General features: G+C 43.8%; 1 protein-coding gene across 1 annotated transcript in view; it reads right to left on the reverse strand.

The window, feature by feature from the left end:
- The window catches only part of LOC146174501 (uncharacterized), a 151,120-nt gene that overhangs the window by 123,541 nt on the left and 5,575 nt on the right, over positions 1-22,004 (reverse strand). The gene's annotated exons all lie outside the window — the stretch shown is intronic.

Below are 22,004 nucleotides of genomic sequence, written 5' to 3' on the forward strand. Positions count from 1 at the left end.
CTTTCTTTATGCGAATTTTGTTACTTTCTTTATTCAGAACTATAGTTGCTGTGCAGCCACTATATAAATCTTCCAGCACTCACGTACGGCTCGTCTACCCCCTGATTTCGCAATGCCTGTATCACCGCCGAAGTTTCAACTGAGTCAAATGCTTTTTTGTAATCAATCAATGCTATGTATAAGGGCTGGTTGCATTACGAGCATTCTTCGATCACCAGGTTGATTGTATGGATATGATCGATAGTAGAGTACTGTTTCCGAAAATATGCTTGATCATTTGCTTGATTGCAGTATAAGGTTGTCCTTATTCTATTTGCGATTACCTATTAAATACCTTATACTTAACAGACAGTAAGCTGATTGGTCTGTAATTTTCAAGATTCATAGAGTCCCCTTTCTTATGAATGAGGATAATGGTAGCATTCTTCCATGGTTCCGGTACCGTCGATGACACCAGGCACTGCGTATACAGGGTGGCCAGTTTTTGCAGCACGATATCCCCCCTGTCTTTTAACAAATCTGTAGTTATCTGATCCTCTCCAGCTGATTTCCCCCTTTTCAGAGTTTCTAATGCTTTCTTGACCTCGTCTTTCGTCACTGGTAGAACGTCTGACTGTTTTTCTCTTCCGTCAATCTCATTACGGTCCTGACTACTTTGGCTACTGTAGATATCCGTATAGAACTCCTCAGCTACTTGGACTATCTTGTCCATATTCGTGATGACGTTGCCCGCTTTGTCCCTTATCGCATATATCTGGTTTTTGCGTATGCCCAAATTCTTCTTTACCACTTAAGGCTTTCCCCGTTTTTTACAGCATGGTTAATTTTCTCCATGTTATACTTCCTTATATCGGCCACCTTGCGCTTATTGATTAGCTTTGATATCTTGGCCAATTCTATCAGGTCTGTTGGATTGAAAACTTTCATACTCTGGCGTTTCTAAATCAAATCTTTCGTCTCCTTAGACAGCTTACCGGTATCCTCTCTAGCTATCCTACCGCCTACTTCCACAGCGCACTCAGTAATGATATCTCATGATATCTCTGAAATTATTGTTCATTCCTTCTAGGGTAATGTCGCCATCCTCGGTTAGAGCTGAATGTCTATTCTGTAGCGAGATGCTGAACTCTTCTGCCCTCCCCCTCACCGCTGTATTTATAGGTGAAGCTTAATTGTACACGACACAGGATTTCCCAATCGGCTGCCATATTGCACCTTGGATACGCCCCCTCGTGGTTATACTCGAGCTCCGGCAACATTTCATGGCCATACGGAACACTAGCTCTAATGGAGTGCTGTGAACTGCAGCACTTAAAAGATGGCAAGCGCACAAAAGTTTGCGTTTCATACCAGGAGCCGCAAAAACCTACCCAAAAAGCAGCAAGGAGTAAGCGTTCTCAGTGGGTGCAAAAGTCAATGTTGTTGTGGGTGTAGGAAGAAAGAAAAGAAAATGCACAGGCCTGCTACTGGCTCTGTAGCTGTGCCATCTCCGCTCGAAAGGCCATATGAGGAGATTGGCGCGCAATTTCGTAGTACGGAAGACCTAAAAAGGGGAAACAAGAAGTGAATTAGTGTGACACCAAGAATGTGACATCATGCAACCGGAAGTAGAGCCGAAAAAGAGCATAGCGAAGGATTGGCACTCAATTTGAAAGTATCAAACACTAAAGTAGTTATTTAAGGCAGACAATTAGGATGTCATCAAGGGCGTGACATCACGCCAGAGGAAGTAGAGCCAAAAGAGGGCAGAGGAAGTGATTGGCGCACAATTTGAAAGTACCGAAGACTAAAATGGGCAAACAAGAAGTGAAATAATGTGAGTACTCACCTATGGGGCTGAAACGTGGAGGCTAACCAAAAGAGTTCTGCTTAAGTTGAGGACAACCCAGAGGGCTATGGAACGAAAAATGGTAGGGGTAACATTAAGAGATAGAAAGCGCGTAGAGTGGGTCAGAGAAATAACTCAAGTTACCGATATTCTAGTGGAAATTAGGAAGAAGAAATGGACATGGGCAGGACATGTAGTACGAAGAGAGGATAACCGATGGTCGCTGAGGGTAACAAACTGGATTCCAAGGGAAGGAAAGCGTAGCAGGGGGCGGCAGAAAGTTAGGTGGGCGGATGATATTAAGAAGTTCGCAGGGGTCAAGTAGATGCAGCTAGCACAGAACCGGGTTAAGTGGAGAAATATGGGAGAGGCCTTCGCCCTGCAGTGGGTATAATCAGGCTGATGATGATGATGATGATGATGGAATAATGTGACGTCAATAATGAGACATCACGCAATCGTAAGTAGTGCAGAAAATTGCATAGGAAAAGATTGGTGCGCAATTAGAAAGTGCCAAAGACTAAAATGAGTGAACAAGAAGCGAACGAAGCCAGTAGAAGCAACGAACAGCAGCATCCGTCTTTTGCACTACTCCAATACAGGTAGTGCAGTGCTCTAATGTTTTTTTGGTTAAACGGTGCAGCGCAAAAAAAAAGGTAATCATTAAAAAAACAAATGAAGCTTTGTATATTTTTTATAATTAAAAATACAGCTACAGGAATTTTCACCTATAACTTGTCTTAAAGCGTGTAGCTAATCATATATAGAGACTTACAAAGTATATAGAAAGCGTGCAGTCAATTTCTTGCTACCTCCGCACGATCCCCCTTTGATAAAAACGCTCAGTGCTCTTAAATTGATATTCACAACCACAATAGAAGGCACTACAGATATCTTTGTCTGACAGGCATCCTCACGGCACTGCTCTATAGCACGTGCTGACTGCAAAAACACCATTACTAGTAAGTACACAAAACATTAGAGGTCATGTTAGGATTTAAATTATTACACTATTCGAAAGCGGGAAGTGCAGATTGCGGCGCTTAGGCGCTCTGTCTCGCTCTCTTTATATATATATATATATATATATATATATATTCTGATCAGAAAAGTACTCACAGTTAGATTATGAGTGGCGAGCGTAAGTAGAATTCGTTGGTTCTCTGTAGTATATAAACGTGGGCAACCTCCCACTCTATTGGCTTTATGTAAACGCGGGTGTTTCGAAGAAGCTACTTATATAGCAACATCAACAAAGTTGTCTTCGAATTTTTTGCTCCTGTCAAAACGTTCAACAACACAATACATCCAATAATCTCATACTTCTATTTCTCCGAGCAGCGGATGCTTACTCCGCTCAGCACAGACACACACACACACACACACACACACACACACACATATATATATATATATATATATATATATATATATATATATCAAAGAAAATGAGAGAGAGGGACAGGCGACGGTGGATTTTCTTCTGTATTGTTTACTTCAGCAAATAGATTATTCAATCCTGACAAAATAACAAAAAAACTTGAAATCTACGCGAACAGAGCTCAGCGGCTTTGAATTCAAACGGGAGACCCCACCGATTCGAAACATATAGAAAAAAACGTTATCCCTGCTTAGTGATATGCGCCGGATTTATGCTCTTCGCCTGCGAGACATTGTGCATGCAGATCGTTCATGGATGTAGCGCTCCTAGAAGCCTGTAAAGATATACACTACAAAATATACCTATACTTATCATCTCTTCGGGTGTGTGGAAAGCTTGCCTATGCTCAAACGGCGAGGAGTTGCAGTGGCGCTATGACGTGCATGATCCCTGCGACACTGCCCATGTTGGTATCTAATTTGGCCGAATGGGGATCATCTTCAGCGGGCAGCGGGCATTTCGAAATTACGCTTCGCACATCAGAGCTTAAGCGTGGTTCAGGTGCTTATCTCGAATGCACATGCCTAGAAAATGGGGAACAGAAACCCGGACGCTTTTACATTATTGCAGATCGTATTTCGGAGGTGCGTTTGAAGCCAACCTCTTCGCGCATTCGAGAAACGCGTTGTAATGAATATAGTTATAGGTGGTGGGTTTAATGCTAAACATTCTGGGGCATAAAGGTGGTGGTCTCCTTGAACCGACGTAAAGGCAGATATCAAAACAACGACCATTATAGAGAAAAACACCAAAAATGAGGCTAGTCAGCATTGCTAAATCTGAGTCCAACTGTCCGAATACGGTACGAATATCTCGAAAATGTGAGGCCATCAATTTTTTCAATATCACCCACTCCACCACTACGGCGTCTCTCATGTCCAGAGGCGCTTTTGGAAGTTTAAACTTTATAATACAAACAAGATATATCGCCACTAACCATTCAAATTTTAAGTTTTTCTTCACCGATTGTAATCGGCATGGCCAATTTCATTTCACAGTCCGATTTTGTGCGCTAAGTAGCGGGAAAAGCGCCTTTCTCAGTTTAGTTACAACGCGAGATGCGCAGAGATTAGTATTGAACCATTGTAGTCAAGAAAAACTATTTACTTATTTTATTGGAATTCCCCCCTACACCTTGGCTCGTTTATTTAGATGTTTTTGCGCTGACAGTAAATTGAGCACTGCAATATGAAACAGGCACTATCTTATGGACTATAGAGAAGCATGTTTGCGGTTACCACAACACCGAAATTTTTAGGCTTTTTTTTCTTTTTTGGGTTAGCAAGTAAGCCGAACAAACAGCCCATTCGCTTCAACGCCAGTCTCTTTGCCATTGCAACCTAAACATGACATCCAGGCTCGGGAGCCAAGCGTCCTCTCCATAGTGTATGCTTTTGTTTGAACTCGGCACTGGTATTTTTTTTAGGGGGAGGCTGTTCCTTGCAAGGCCGGCAAAAACTGTCTGTTTGACGCCTCGCATGAGAAACGGAAGGTTCATTTCCATGGACGTGTCCCAAACTTCACGATGAAAAATGCGCTCCATTGCTTCTACCTCCATATGCTTCATTGCTTCTAGCGTGCTCTCTTCTCTAATCCGGTCATTGAGACAGGAGAGCGCGCTACGGCAATACCGGATAAGTCTGGCACTAATCTCGCTGTGCACTGCAAACACTGCGTTGATTGTAGAGACCAAAAATATCCGGCTGACCTTCACAATATTAAGGTTATGAAAAGGATAAAGGACAAGCTAGCAAAAGAAATATGTGAAGCATATGCAATCTGCGACTTGGGAGACCAATGTGTCGGTATGCCATCAGTGGTTTTGTTGAAGAAATACTTGGAATTTTTGCTCAAACCGGCAGGATGTTCAAGACAAGGAAGACGGCTGCAGACGTGAAATGAAGGGAGATGTGCGGATTCTTGTTAATATAGTTGTCAGTGCAGCGGTGTCCTTGTGTGTGGGTGTGTGCTTCATATGCTTTGTGTTGTTATCTGCTCTGCTGCCTTCTTCCAAGAGAAGTGTGACAGATTGTGTGCATTTTACATTCTGTTAAACAATATTAATGGCACGCTTCAGAGCTCAAGTGGAAGATGTGGCCATACATGGTGCACGCTGCAGAGACAATAATTCGTGAATAATGCAACCGCCCACATCGAACTGCAGGGTAAGATGTGCAGTAACCGATAATTCACACACTCACATAGAAAACATCATATTTTGATGTAGTTAGCATATATACGCCTGTTTTGATAGTCCGGATTTCTAGCCGATCGTCCCTTCGCTTTTGAGGAAGGCTTCACGCGGATCTAGCTCGCCCTCGTTTTCCTTTGAAACATACTGCTAGAAATTCAATGAGCACCTTGATAACTTTGGCTATAGCGATTTCAAGTCAGTTTAAGGTATTCGCGAAGGTTCTGTCTCGTCTGCTGCTTGTGGCATTAGTCTCTTCGCCGCGCCAGGTTTCTATGGGCCCAAGCGCTGCCTCCCGAAATTTCCCAACAACTTAATGCCTCTCTTCATTTCTCCGACCACAAAGCTTCCTTCATAACAGCCCACAACTGTTAGCGGAGTGTTTCCTGAAGGAATTCAAAAATAAAATAGTTGTCTGTAACTGTACATACACGTCTTGCTTGGAATCGTTGCCGCAATATATCGAAAAAGATAAAACAGCTGAGGAGCTGCGCTCAAATTTCGCCTTAAAAAGAAACATATTCGTCAGCAATTTTTTATTGAAACTCTGCCGTATCCACTTGTGACATTCCGTGCTCAATTTATTTCACAGCTTCGTCTGCTTTCCTAACTTGCATTACACTCTCACACCTTCACCCATTTTCTTTTGTTTTGGTTCTAACAAAGAAGGAGAAGTCGACTATTTGATTACAGAAGGGAAAATGTTTGGGCGTGTTGGTTCATCGTCAATACAGCGAAGCGCTCAAAAGCACAAAGGACGAGGAGGGAACAGGAAAATAGCGCACTTTCAACAAATGTTTATTGCGGTTGCGGAGCGTATATATAGACACTTCGGAATAACAAAGAAAGAAGGAAAAACATGAGCACGTGCCGCCTAAGCTAAGAAATCCAGCTCAGTTTTTGATAGAGCCACCCACGGTTTGCTGACGCATTCATCCCCTGATCGTGCTATCTGCTATGCTTTCACAATCTCCCTAGTTATGCTGGTACGGTGGCGATACAAAGCAATAGTTTTGTCGAACAAAGGCTGGCAAGGTGTCTCGCTGTCATACTTTTTGCAATGCACAGCTAGCTGTCCGTCTATGGCAATATTGCCGACCTTTTTAGATTGTCAATGTCTGGACGATGTAGTGTCTACCACACGAAAGCGGGATCTTATACACAACATCCTTCTGGAATGATACCAAGGGATCCCTATGTTTGATATTGCATGCTGGTTTTTGCGTACGTGTGGGACAACTTAACCTACAAAGGCTCATCAGCTTCTTTGGTGCCGAAAACAAAACTTTTACTACGGATCGCTGCCCAACTTCCTTCAGACCGGCTTGGCACTCGGTTCTTATAGATGCTAAATAGTTTCACGGACGGTTGATTTATTTTTAAATCATTAACGCTTTATGTGTTGAAGCAATACTTAAAAGGGTCATTTCAGTAAGCATAGAAAGCTGGGCTTTCTGGTAAAATTGTGAGACACCCTTCCAGCGCACGCAAAAAACACGGACAATGCTGGAGAGACACACGTGAACGCCAGATTAAAGCTGAGATTTATTTTACAAACAATCATGTATGTGCAAAACGAGGGCAGGCCGTAAACGTATACCGCAACCAGATAACAGTATTAGATACATACATATAGGGCAACAGTGTCATGTCCCTTTTTTTTCCCTTGTTTCTTCATTTTCTCTTCACATCAGCAAACCTATTGCATACACGGCCGACCCATCGCATGTGCCTTAGGGAAATTCGTCTCTTCCTCGAGCAGTCACATAGAAGGGGACTGACAGAATTATTTCATTTATTAGACTGTCACATAGTGATAACAATGCTGTTGGCGACAAATGAGGAGGCTCTAAATTCACTGTTACAAATTGTTTATTTGGCTAACTTGCGTCCGCAAAAGAACTAAACAACTTCGTAAAAGAACTAAGAACTAAGCGGCAATAGCAACAAACGTGCTCGACGATCATCGAACTAAGAATGCCTGTCGCACTCGTCAACCCTCAATTTAAAAGCGGCTCAGAACCATCAAGATACCGTCGAAAAACGTTACTAATTCAACCTGGAACATTGTAGAAACATGCGGGATTGGTCGGTATCTTCGAGAAAGATCTCTGCGCATTTTGCCGGACAAACTGTAAAGGTGCATCTCGCGACATCGAGCATTATCAAAAAGGAATACAGAATGTTTATGCGTGCCAAAATAAGAGTGATAAGCTCACATGCGGGCGGCTGCTAAAAGCAAGAAATGCAGTTTTTAAGGTTTCGCGGCAATATGAAGGCTCAAATAATTTATCCGCTCCTTTGAGTAATAAACTTGCGCAACACATGCCTCTCATTCAAAAACGCCTTGTATGCTGGCTTGTGCGAGCAACGAGAAGTTGGGTAACTAGGTGACCTGTGCTGCTGCAGCGTCCCGTCTGTTCGATGTACCGTCCGCCACATCGGGTGTGTTTCTTTTCTGTCCATGTTTTTTGCGCGTAACTTCCTTCACACTCCTTAGCAGGGCTATCAGGGAAGCGGGACGAGATCCGCTACTAGTGTTAAAATTCAGCGCGCAGAGCCTCTCATGGGGCTACAACCGCGATGACATACGAGGACGGAAGCTAGAGGAGGCAGCGTCTACATTAGCCCTAACCCTACACACTGACCCAGTGTAACCAACGCGGGTTGGGAACTCGGCGCAGAGGGACACTTGTCCGAACTTAACCTTCTCGAAAAACGCGAGGCGATTGGAGTGGACGAATACAGAGGAAACACTCGGTAGCGACCTCTGCTTGATTAACATAACGATCCGCACTAAACCCCTTACCAGACAGACGAGGCAGACTAGGCTTCCGGATTGGGCAAAATTCGGAAAAGATAATAACATTAGTTCTATCCAGGAGCAGGGATACCAAGCCTGGACCAAACAGGTGCTGACCATCTTGCGTTTCACGGAAACGCAGGTAGAGCTCTCAGAGGCGGCGACAGATGAAGACACTCACCTCCTTCACCTCTATGAAGCCCGATGCAGCATGGTCAATAGATGGCGCAGGCAGAAACATAACCGCAAGCTAAGAACCGGATCGTCGCGATAACTAGAGAGGCGGCAGACTACGCTTCGCAATTCGCAGGCGCTAACTGGGTAGAGCGGTGCAACGCGGCAGCTTGCCAGATGTCTGCAAAAACACATGGCGTCTTTTCCGTGCGCTTATAGATCCAAACCAGACGCGCACCGAGACGCAGCAACACCTGCAGAGAGCAATACACGCATTTCAAGGAAATACGGCCCAGCTAGCACTGAAGCTCGGAGACCAGTACTTGAGGACAACCCAAGACCCAAAGAGAGAATTTACAGGTACAGTGGAGACGAAAAGGTTGAGCTAGATGAACCTTTCAAACTATACGAGATCAAGGCGGCCCTAGCGAGAATGAAACGCGAGACCGCACCAGGAAGGGGCGAGACCACGGTAAAGCAATCCCTTCTGGAACACTTTAAATCAATCTGGACGGGCGAAGTTCCTCTTCTCACCAAATGGCACTCATAACATTCATCCCAAAAGCGGGCAAAGCCATAGATACGGGCCACCTCAGGCCCATTTCTTTCACGTCGTGCGTGGGCAAATTGATAGAAATAATGGTGAGAGAGATTCTCCGAGTATCTAGAAAACAAGCGAGTCTTCGGCGACTGTATGTACGGGTTCAGGCCAAATAAATCTGCTCGGATGTTCTGTTACAGCTTAGCAGAGAGATACTAAATCCGATAGAACATCCGAATGGGGATAAGAAAGTTCTAGCTCTAGATCTGAAGGGAGCCTTCGATAATGTGGCGCAAGAGGTGATCCTGACGCACCTTTTGGAAACGGGATGTGGAAAGAACACGTTCGAGTATATAGAACGCTTCCTCTCACAGAGACAGACCTGCGTAAAAATCCAGAACGCCGAACACGGTCCTTTTATATCAGGTACCAGAGGAACACCACAGGGAGCGGTGCTATCACCGCTACTTTTCGATATGCCAATGAAGAATCTCCCGTTCAACCTACAGAAAATCTCGGGTAAGCAGCACGCGCTGTACGCGCACATCTCCATATGTTCCACGCCGGGCTCTCGGGGAGGAATTGAGGCGAGCTTGCAGGAGGCAGCCACCGCTGTAAATAAGGACACAAAAAAATGTGGCCTTCGGTGCTCACCGAAAAAATTCAAATTCGTCCATATTTGTCCCTCCAAAATATGCACCGACAAGATAGAATTGCGACTTGGATCAGACCCGATATCTAAGAGACGGGAAATTAGTCCTAGGTCTTTTCATTCACCAGCGTAAGCTAGCGACGATCACGCTCGACAAGCTAAAGAAGGTGGGAGATTAGGTGGGCCGAATTGTCCGCAGAGTCTCATACAAGAATGAGGGACTGAGAAGCAAAGATGCTCTATGACTGGCTAATGACTTTGTACCAAGCAGAATAATGTACTCGACCCCTTATCTCCACTTCAAAAAACACGATTAAAACGACAAAAACACGATCATCGAGGTGATCACGCACAGAATAGCAGAAAAGGCCTTCGACCTCCCTATAAGCACGTCGAACGTGATACCCCAAGATCTGGGTATGATGAACTCGTTCGAATAGCTGAGAGAAGCCCACCTCACAAGCCAATACATGCGATTATCGCAAACACCGTCGGAGAGTCGCCTGTAACCCATCTACACATACAACACACAACTGCAACCGAGGAAAGAGAAATACTTCCCCAGGAGTGGCGATACGCCCTGCACTTAAAACCACTACCCACTAACATATCCAAGGATGACAACGAGGGTAGGCGTATGGCCAGGGTAGAGGCCTTAGCTCACGACTACGGAGGGAAACCCGGAGTGTACTATGTGGACGCGTCCTTCCCTCACCAAGGTTGGTGATACACGGCGGCAATGATCCACGTGTCCAAAACGGTAAACGGACTCACATTTAAAGCCCGAAACGTAACGCAGGCAGAGGAGGTCGCCAGTGGGTTAGCAGGAACACACTCCTATTCCAAAACAATCATTACGGTCGTGTAGGAACGTTCATCAGGGCAGGGTCCCGTACCTGGCCTACCGGCTACTAAAAACAGCTCGTACCTGGCCTTCCGACTACTGCAAAACAGCTCGTACGTTGGAAGTCCATCCCTCCGCTTAATAATCTGGGCTCTCGCCCACTCGGGGCTAGGAGGAAACGAGGCACCAGATGCCGCCGTCCGCGCTCTTTCTAACATGGCAACCTCGTCCCCCTCCTTCTCCACAGAAGAATTCACACCAGCCTACACTTTGAGAGAAATTACTGAGCTGTGCAAAACGAGACACAATCATTACCCCCACACGTGTAAAGGGTTAACGAGAGCGGAGGAACGCGGGTTTCTACAACTTCTTACGAACACCACGATGTGCCCGGCATCACTTCAACACTTTGACAGTGCCTTCTCCAGGGTAGGCTCGCACTGTGGGGAAATATCCTCGCCTCTTCCACACGGTATGGGCATGCCCCGCCAGTCCTGCCTTTGCACCTAACTCAAACCCCACCCGGGAGGATTGGCAGGCGACCCTACACGCCTGCTCCGACCTGAAAGCCCAAAAGACGTAGGTCAAACGAGTAATGGCGGCAGCTGAAGCCACTGAGGTCACGTACTAGGGACTCCACCTAGTGTTTGTGAGGGAAAGGGCACTAAGTCTGACCCCAGAGCAACCTCCATGTAACCATTTTTAATAAAAGTTTTCACCGCCATCCCCGCGTTGGAAAAATTTGACACAATTGTGTCATAGAACGGGGTCACTTGAAAGAGTTGAATTATTTAGACTGATTTCTATTCGAGCTGCCAATGAAGAAATTCGCGAGAAACATAAATTAGTTTAGAGTGATGTAGAAGCTTTATTATAAAACAGAACACTTTATCTAAAGCACAGGGTGGTTTCATTTTAGTAACAGGCGCGCTCTGACATTATAATTTTGCGATATAATTTACTCTGTATATTATAACAGTCAAGTTGTTTGAGCTCTATGTTTTCATTCAAGCAAGACCTATGATAGCAACCGGCGTAATTTATTTTATTTATTTACAATAACCCTAAAGGCCCTCGTACAAGGGCCTTTAGCGTTATATAAGATATAATACATATGGAGATATAAGCACATAAATGATAAACACAGCAGAATCACTCTAAAAAATGAAATGTCAGAAAATTTCACTATTGTTGCACAAAAGTAAAAGGATAAGGAATGCAGATGAAATGTACAAACTCCGGCCGGGGTGGCGCAGTGGGTACGGCGTTCGACTACTGTTCTCAAGAATGCGGAATCGAATCCTGGCCTCGGCGGCAGCATTTTGATGTAGGCGAAAGCAAGGCGCCCGTATGGTATGCGATCTCAGTGCACGTTAAAGGAATCCCAGGTCATCAAAATTTCTGGAGTCCGCCACCTCGGTGTCTCTCATAACCTGAGTCGCTTTGGGATGTTAAATCCCTAAAAAGCAAACCAAACCAACCAAAGTGTACAAAACAATTCAAAACATATATGATACATGAAAAGGAAAAAGATGCGAAAATGTCGTGTAAAATGCGAATAATATAAGAAATACAAAAGCTGTTAGCTCGCGTTTTCTTTTAGCAAATCTAGAAAAGACTCTAAACTTAGTGTCAGTAGCTATGCGTGATGGTATTTCATTCCAGTCTACTATTGTGCGAGCGATAAATGATTTTGCATAAAAAAAAAGAACGGCACGCTATATGCTTTACTTTGTTATCGTGGCCACGGCGAGGGAAGACTGAAGAGGGTGGCAAAAAAAATCCTCGTGAAGGATGGAATGATAATATAGTTTCTGAAATAAGGTTAGGCGAGCGAAATAACGTCAACGTGATAGTGGTTTCAATAGTGGTTCGTTGGAAGCGCCGTCGTACTCTGGGAGGGGGCTATTATAAGAATCGCCAATGTACACGTTAATTAGTGCGTCCATAAATTCCGCGTCTGTACCTTGAACGCTTACCTGGTTTTTGATAATCTAATTACCGATTGGGTTTTTGAGTTGGTCGGATCTAATAGGTATCTCAGCAGACCCTACGAAGGGTGGCTGTTCGTGGCCCTACGGGGCTGGGACGGTAGGTCAGCGCCGCAAGCCACTTATCCTCACAAAACATCATGCTTCAGATTTCCGAAGAAATTCTACACCCGCAGCATCGAAACCGCACGGCGCGCTAAAACTCCACCAATTGGTCCGCCCATTGAAAACAGCCACCTAGTCTCCCAACGCATCCGGGACAACATTAACGTACAACCCGTAGCTAAAAATATGAACCCTGCTCACCCCAAGGCAAGGCGCTACACAAAGCCCACGCGACTGACGCCAAAGCGGCCTACGTAGTCGCGGCTGAATACAGTCACCCCACGGTATACGTCATCAGTGTGATTTCTTATAACTTCAAACACATAGTTTCTGCCTCTGTCAAAGCGAAAACGTCGACATAGCCATAGCACTAGCCAGCTCCTCTTCCACTGCCGCTCATTTTCAGCGATTCTAAAACGGCCATTCAAAATTTCGAAAGAGAGAAAATACACCAATTCGCTTATCAAATCTTACCTTCTGGTTCCACAGCTCCTCGACCCATTCACATCGTCTGGGTACCAAGCCATGCAGGCAACCCCGGTAGCGAGGCAGCCCACTCAACTGCTCGAGCGCACGTCAACCGAGCGGCGCATATCGAAGTCTGGGGAAGCACGCGAGACAGACTTCTCACCTATCATGATATAAAACTTCATTATACCAAGAACAACGACTCTTATATCCCCACCTCACACCTCTCTCTCAAACCCCCAACAAATAATCTGGTGGCAGCTACAAACCAAAACCTTTCCCTCCAAAGCTTGGTTGGCCTTGGCACACCCGTGCCGGTAGGACCCGACGTGCTCTATGTGGCGCACCTAGAGCCACCTTCGATCACATAATGTTTCTATGCGAACATTTGAAGTCACCGCCCCAATGGGCCCTCACGGACCAAGAGGGTTGGGAGATCGCGGTCTCCAGCTCGGACCCAGCAGCGCAAAAGATGCTGGTTGACTGGGCTGAAGCGGTCGCTGCCAGGCACGGCCTGACAGACACCAGCCGCGATCAGGAACCACCTCTACCATTGTAATGTACCCTGGTTTTCACAATAAATGTTTTGCATCCACCGCATTTTATCTGTTGTAGGCCGCCATTGCACCCGCCACCGCTTAGGTGGTGGACGACGGCTGTTGCGGCGCGCTCTTTCTCTCCCTCTTTTTTTTCGTTCTCTACTTTCACTCCTGTCCGCACGAGGCAACGGAGGTGGCTCAGCTACAGAACCAGTAGCCGGAGCAGGCCCGTGCATTTTCTTTTCCTTCTTCCTACAGCCACAACACGTTCTGGAAAGGCTCATGCCGCCCTCCATCTCGTCGCATCTGCTGCACCAATTCTGTGCACATAATTTTAGTGCATAATTTTCAAATTCTTTGGTATGTCTAGCTGTTCTCGTTCTAAGATTATGGTTACATTTTTACTTCTTTAGTCTGCGCTCTATTGCATGAATCGCCTGGTAACGTCATGACCTGTCATGACGGTACATCGTGCGCCCCTTGTAGAACACAACCAGCATTTCATTGAACGCATCAAAGTTCACCGGCATTCTATATTTCTTTTACAGGAAAGGAAAGGCTAGTATCTGTCAGTCGCGGAATCTTACTATTATCCCCATTGTAGACAAGGGCTATTATGAAGAGCATTTCTCGATCCGGGGCGTGGCGGTGGTTCGGAGGCGGCTTCGCCGACTTTCGACTGGCAAATTGAATTGTAGGCAAAACTATGTGCTATCACCATGGCGGTCTCTAAAGAGAGAGTGCTTGCAACACTCAATGTACCGGGTCTTAGGTGGCGCCAGAGACAGATGAAACTTCCCCGACGTTTCCACAGCAGGTGTCTAGAAATTGTGGCAGTCCAATAGACGAAGATAAAGAGCGAGGAGGAGACCGAGAGGGCACTATAGTCCTTTTTGGCAGATTTTAATGCCATTGTCGCACATGCTGTGGGCTTGTCGGCAGGTCGTTTTCCGTTTCTGCGAGAGACACTGCCTTGTTCTGGCCGAACTTATAATGTCGACGCCGAGGGCCCGTTGATATGTTGCGATCTTCTACTCTTGAGGAAGCCATGGCGGATAATTAACATTTTACGCATTTAATACTGTGACTCAGTGCATAAGTTTCTTTGAGTACATAGCCAGCTTACTGAACTGTAACCGACACCTTGTGCTAATGGGCGACTTTCTCTGCTTGTTTGTAACCCCAGGAATCGTTCTAGTTCAGGAGCACGCAGTGACAGGAGCGGTGAACTTTTGTTCCGTGTTACAAAGGATGCTGGACTAGCTGATACAGGAGAGTCCTGCCGTGCTTCTAGATCATTCACCCACATTCAGGGGCGTTCTCACGCTCGTCTAGATTGGATTTACGCATATTGTACATTAATTTCCTGTGGGTTTGCATGCGAAACTTTACCGGTTTTGTTTTCTCATCACTGCATTGTGGCAGCCCGGCTCGGTGGCAATGACCATTCAAAGTTTAGGCCGCAGTGGAAACTTTGGAATTGACACTCATCAATGGTAAATGACCAAGAATTTATCACTCGTGTGCGCTGAAAGCTCCAGTCATGTATTCCCGGAAGTCTGCCCTTGTTCGCCGCTTGAAAAATATTGAAGCAGGAAGTACGTACGATAGCAATTGAACTTGGCTCAATTAAATATTCATACAAGAAACATCAGGGGCAGGCACTTAACAAAAGCTTGTGCAAGCTTTATGAACTAGAATGCTAATCCCCTGGATCTTATACGGACAAAATTGCTAGTGTCAAAAGTTAATTACAAAGGCATGATGCGGAACGATACAAGGGTGCCTTAATTCGATCTGGTGTCAAGGGTGCTTTGCACTGCGAACGCCCGACGCGGCAAGCTTTGCTTGATGAACGTCATCATGTCATTGGAAAGCTGATTCCGGGATTAATGCGTAATGTCACATTGGTTACGAGTACGAATGAGATTACGTCCGTATTCGTGGATTATTACTCGAAGTTTAGTGCAACTCCTCCCGTGAAAAATTCTGACATTACCTCGCGTTTCACAACCCGGTTGAACCCTTTATTAAAAGATGATCCTTCCTTAATTTGTGGCTCTTTCACGCAGCATGAGGCAGAAGCGGCAATTGATCAATTACCTCTCTCAAAAACGCCTGGGGGTGATGAAATTTCCTCTGAATTTTACAAAGCTTTTAAAACTGTTCTTGATCCTATCCTGCTAGATCTCATAGGGATGAGGCTTGATATAGAGGCCCTTCCCAAGACATTTACAAAATGTCTCAGTCTTTAATCCACAGAGTACTGATGAAGATAAATTCCGCTCAATGGAAGGCTATACACAAATAACGCTTGCAAATGTGGATTACATGATTTTCGCCAAGCTTTTATCAAATTGCCAACAGTTGGCAATATCGGTTCTCATTCGCCTTCACCAGACGTGCGGCTTGAGGGGCCGTGCCATACAATGTAATGTACACATTGCGCACACAATTCTCGAATCGTGCTCCTGCTCCCATGATCAGGTTGCTGTACTTCAGGTCGACCTCGCAAAAGCATTTGATCCAGTTCGACATTCATTCCTGTTTTCTCTTCTGCACTGAGCAAGTGTAGCTTCTGTAGTACTCGAGGTCGTGCACTTTTGCTATTGGCCTCGAGATCGAGCAGAGTCGCCACCTTGCAGCTCAGCGGCGAAACCTGCTCAGTGTGGATGCGTTTTCGCGTCTCGTGCTAGCCCGCAGTGATTTACGCGCGCGCATGCGGCGTGTACAGGAATGTTGTTTGTTTCGTGGTTCCTGTGTGCTTTTGCTTGCTTATATGCCTTTTGCAAATGAAATATGAACAGGCTATTACCCCAAGCTCTATTAAAAAAAATCAAAATACTTGTCCGTATCGAGTATATGTCATTCTGGACAAGGACATCGTCCGTCGCGGTCTTCTGCGCTTGAGATCCTTTGACACGCGGTGTCTCAAACGAAGTGGTATTGTCGTTAGCGCCGTGTCAAAGCAAAACAGGTCGCTGCCGTCAATAAACGTTAATGCAAACGATCAGAAATCGCATATTCCAGTGTCTGTTTCGAATCCTGCAGATACTAAAACATATGCCACCGCAGACTGCTTAATAGCAGAATGAAGTTTGAACAGGCCACTCTATGCCTGCTATACCTTCCGAATACATGGTACAGTTTTGTGAGTACTTTTGTTTTTTGCTTTTAAACCTCTGCCGCGTTATCTCAGGGGTAAGGGCACTCGATGGCTGATTTTGAGAACGGGCGATTCAATCACGACCGTTTTGAAAAGCGTTCCTCTGCTGTAGGATTTGACTGCACATTAAACAATCTCGCATGGTCGATGTGGTGGTAATAAGGAAAAAAAAAAACGACACGGAAACCAGCCTCTGCAATCATCCTTCATAGCCGATGGGCTTTCATGCGTTAAACCCCGTGCTAAAATATGCATTTTTTTATTTGCTGTTGAAGGATTCTGCGCATCCGTACCAGTGGCAGTGAGCACGTTTTGCTTTAGAGAAAAGCTCGAATGTTTGGGAAACATCTTCCCTGCACCTAATTGTTACACTTAATATATATTAGATAATACACCTAGATCAATGTACTTTACTGGTAGCCTATTATAATCATTATAATTCCTTTTCGTCTAAGTGCTGTCTTCCGAGTGAACTCATCGTTTCTGACAAGGGGAGTAAAACAGCTTCATGCGGGCCTAATTATCAGTGTTTAGATCGGGAATAAATACATCTTTATAGCTGCATAATAAGATGACCTCCATTTCTTTTGGAATAGTTCTATATCCGGCACCTGTTTTCGAATTAACCCCAATTTTTTACTTCGCATAGGATTTAATCACTGCTCAATAATTAGTGACAAAGAAATCTTCAGCATTTAAAATTGCTTGCCAGAACATGAGAGTGCCAATGCGCAGTTTATGACGATCTCTTCGAAGCGAGTGATGTTCTGGCGACCAAACTGCAACATGTTCTGGCGACAAAACTTTATTACGTGCTTCAGGTACTCCACTGTGCTAGACATTATGTCCAGTGTTTTCGCAGAATATTTGCGACTTCTATTTGGACATCAAATTTTGAACCGATTCGACTTGATAACCTACCCAGAACCGTTTTTGCAAGGGGGCTCGGCTTAGTACACCTGTATTTGAGGCAGTTATTTGCCCGTTTATTCTTTTTTCATGATTTTTCAAATCTGATTATTGGAGTATTCCGGAAAGTTAATTTCATGAATTTGTTTCCAAACTTAGGGGTATGCTCAGATTTTACTGACCGGCCAGAGTTACTAGGATTTATGCAGGAAGGTTTTGCTTTAGTGCAGTTTTTGACGGTACGGTTCTCGAATGAGCACTTATACTCTGTTTCGCGCAAGAGTCTATACGAGGAATTGATAGCAATGCTCATTCTACCATTAATGTTCCATTCTTTATACTTTGGTCTTAAGGGCCATGGTGTTCTATAGATGGTACGCAAAATGCAGATTTTTTCTTGCACGAAAACATTTTTCTTTAAATTACACAACGAAGCTCTACCCGTTAACACATGGCTTCATAACAAAAAATATTTTTGTATCTTCTGTATATTGCCGTCTGTAAATTGCGTCTTACAAAGACGCAAATCTCTTTTGGGACCTGCTGCGAAAAACTCTAAAGAAAAACATTGTTCTTAATTCGTAGTCTGCGGTATCTTGCCGTTATACAATGTGATTACGAACCATATGAAATGTTTTTCCTTGTTGGTATCCATAGCTTGCGGAAGAAACGCATCTTATATCACACCGCTGCACCTGTTGTTCCACCTAGACTCCATTATAGCCGAATGATGCCGCAACTTAGGAGATTTACGAAGAAAATGACTTTCAACCTGACTGATTTGCGCTGGTGACAAGGTGTTTATCTTTGCCTGCCTTTTATGTGTGTTTTCTATTGTGCAGTTGAGCAACGGCTCAGTGTTTTGTAAATAGTCTGCGTACATAACCCTTTCTGTGCATACCCACGTGTAATAAATACCGTGTCAGAAAAAAAAAATCCGGGGCGTGGTGCGATTGGTACAGCGCTGAGCAGGGTATTCATGGGATGGAGGATCCATTTCCGGTAGAGGCAAGGTTCTTTTTTTATTTCAACTCTCGCTCTCTAAAGCATGAAACATCTACTGATAACCTTCCGTCGACATCAATGAGGCATTAAATGTTTTTGTCTTATTAACTCAATCACAATATTATGCAAACTACAAGACTTTTCATATTCAGCGCAAAAATCTTGCTGACACTGCTCGAAAGAGACATGTCTTGAAGCAGGTACTTAACTTTCTTTGTAACGAACTTTGTGGTGCAGCACGTGTATTTAAGTAAATCAGATTCTTTCTGCCCCTGAGTATTCTAAGGTAACCACACAATTCGTTTTTCATCAGTATCGCGGAGGACGTCCCGAAGTATAAACTGCGCGGGGATCTCCTATAAAAAAAAAATAAATAAATTTTGCATGTAACATACTAGGCAGTTATTAAAAAAAGATTATATGAGCATGCAGAGAAAAACTTATAATACAATACTAACGAAGAACAGTGGGGAAAATCTAAGTAATCAAGAACTGCAATCAAAAATCCACTAATGTGCAGCGAGCTGAGAATTGAAATTACTGATAAACGAATGAAATGAGATAAACACTGAAGCTTAAGAGCCAGAGAAAAATATTTAGTCGATGGAAGAAAACAAAAATAGAAAAAAAATGTAAGTCTTTACGTACTGAGAAAATGAGTGAGAGTACGCTGATATTTGATTTTGGATGGCAATAAATTCCTCAAAAATATGCCTGAAAAGCATGTAGTTTGTTTTTCATAATTAGTCCTGATTGTTAGTAACAGCAGATTACGATGTTGAGCAAGTCTGGTGTTATTGATAAAAAGCTCGGAGGACACAAAATCACTGAGAACGACATGATTATTGCACGTTTGAAAGGTAATGTATGCCAACTTAAACATATAAAATTTATTGTGACCCAAAATATGAAAAGCTTTTCTTCTGTAACTGCTCCTTCAAGTCGCATTCTAAAGTGAATGTAATTCTTAAACCATCGTTCCCTCTGTATCTTAAAATGAGACAATCCAACGGATAGTAATATATTTATGTTTTGAAACTCCCTTCATGTCATCATCATCATCATCAGCCTGACTTACTGCAGGGCGAAGCCTCTCCCATATTTCGCCAATTAACCCGGTTCTGTGCTAGCGGCATCCACTTGACACCTGCGAACTTCTTAACCTCAACCACCCACCTAACTTTCTGCCGCCCCCTGCTATAGGCTTTTCTTCTCTTGGAATCCAGTTTGTTACCCTAACGACCAGCCATTATCCTCTCTTCGCACTACATGTCCTGGCAATGCCCATTTCGTTTCCTTAATTTCCACTAGAATGTCGGTAACTTGAGTTATTTCTCTGGCCCACTCTGCATGCTTCCTATCTATTAATGTAACCCATACCATTTTTCGTTCCATAGCCCTCTGGGTTGTCCTCAATCTAAGTAGAACCCTTTATGTTAGCCTCCACGTTTCAGCACTATAGGTGAGTACAGGCAAGATGCAAATGTTGTATACTTTCCTCTTGTATACCGATAAGCTGCTAGTCATAATCTGCGAGTGCTTGCCATATGCGCTCCATCCCAATCTTATTATTCTTGTTATCTCCTTTTCATGGTCCGGATCTGCGATTACTACCTGTCCTAAGTAGACAAACTCGCCTACTACTTCCAGTGCTTCGCTAACAATCGTAAACTGCTGTTCCTCCCCGATGCTTTTCAACATTACCATAGTCTTCTGCATATATATTTTCAAGCCTACCTTTCTACTTTTCCTGTCTAGGTCACCAATCATTATTTGCAGTTCATCTCCTGAGTTATTTAGCAAGGCTATGTCAACAGCAAATCGCAGATTACTGAAGTATTCTCCATCTACTCTTATCCCTAACTGCTCCCATTCCAACTCCCTGAATACTTCCTCTAAGCAAGCTGTGAATCATGTGATGATGTGCATCTTCAAAGTTTAGTGCTTACACATTTTTGGCATTGTGACTTTCTAACTTCCCATGTTCTTGTACATTACTTTCGTCATGAGCCCTTTTTTCTCTTGCTTTTACCCTCATTATGCTCATATTATAAGAAATCACTATGTACCTCAGTTTCCAACTCACTGCCCGATACTCTTTTCCGTTTCTTCAATGTCATCTTTAGCGGTCTATTTAATAGATAGCATTTTGTTTGTTTGAAATTGCACTAAAATTTATATTGGATTCATCAAATGCAACTTTTTAGCTTGTGTTTTCATTGTCGCGCTGATTTGGGCTCATTTCTACCTTTATCGCTCTCCCATTCAAATATGCGGTACAGCCCGACATTCCTTGTTTACTTGAGTTGAACTGCCATAACCATGTGTAAATCTTGTACTAAAATGATGGTATTAGTGTTGCTAACTTTTAATTTCATTAGCTGATGCATATTGGAATAATTCTAACATGTTTATAATACTTATGTTTTTTATTCTATGGGGTAATGGTACAATACCAGTACCTGTTAAAAAGCCAACTCGTAAAGAGTGTGGACAGACGTAAAGCCGTTCTCACGTGTTTTAATCCTGTCGCCTCCTCTCAAGACGACAATAAAACCCAAATCAGTTTAACTGCATACTTGATACAAAGGGGCGAAGATCACTTACTTCAGCGTCTTCACTATTTACGCTAATTTGTGTGCAATGTGAAATCTTACACGTATGTGTGCATAACAATTTGCTGCTGTAAACCGCCATTATTGTGCATAATGCTGTCGGTTAGTCTCTTTACCACGTTTACCACTGTTTAAAGCCAGCTATACAGGATTTCAGTGAAAAATGTTCTCATGTTGCTGAAACGGCAGTCTCCCCGCTCTGCTGTGTGGCGTTTTAAGCTATTAGTGCAAATTAGATAGTTGCCTAGCTAATGGTAACTTTATGCTCTGTATAGCAAACGAAAATGCTATAACGCTGCCCTTGATATAACAATCAAAGCTTAAACAAAAATCACGGGCTGCGTTAGGCATACACATATGTACAGCACTATTCTCGTTGAAACAATTCACAAATATCTGCTTTCATGTTAGGACGGCACCACTTTGCGCCACCAGATCGATAGGTTTGTATCCACATCCTTGAATTTGTAGCCATGAACCTCACTTTCTCTTAACAAAGTGTGTACTTTGTGACTTCTAGCCTTGTCTCTTATACATATGCTATGTCCACAGCGTGCACTTACAACGAATTCAGAGAAGCATAATAAAACGGTAATTGCTGGGCACAGTTGAAGATAAAAGAAATTTGTTTCCGTTATTTTTATTCTCGTTCCGGTACGTAATTTTACAGTCGACAGAAATTGAAGGTCTTCTCAATATTAAGGCTTATTTCTAAGTACCGTTAACAATATT

This window comes from Amblyomma maculatum, chromosome 11 (assembly GCF_055883805.1).
Source record: "Amblyomma maculatum isolate TAMU_Amacu chromosome 11, ASM5588380v1, whole genome shotgun sequence".
NCBI classification, from domain to species: domain Eukaryota; kingdom Metazoa; phylum Arthropoda; class Arachnida; order Ixodida; family Ixodidae; genus Amblyomma; species Amblyomma maculatum.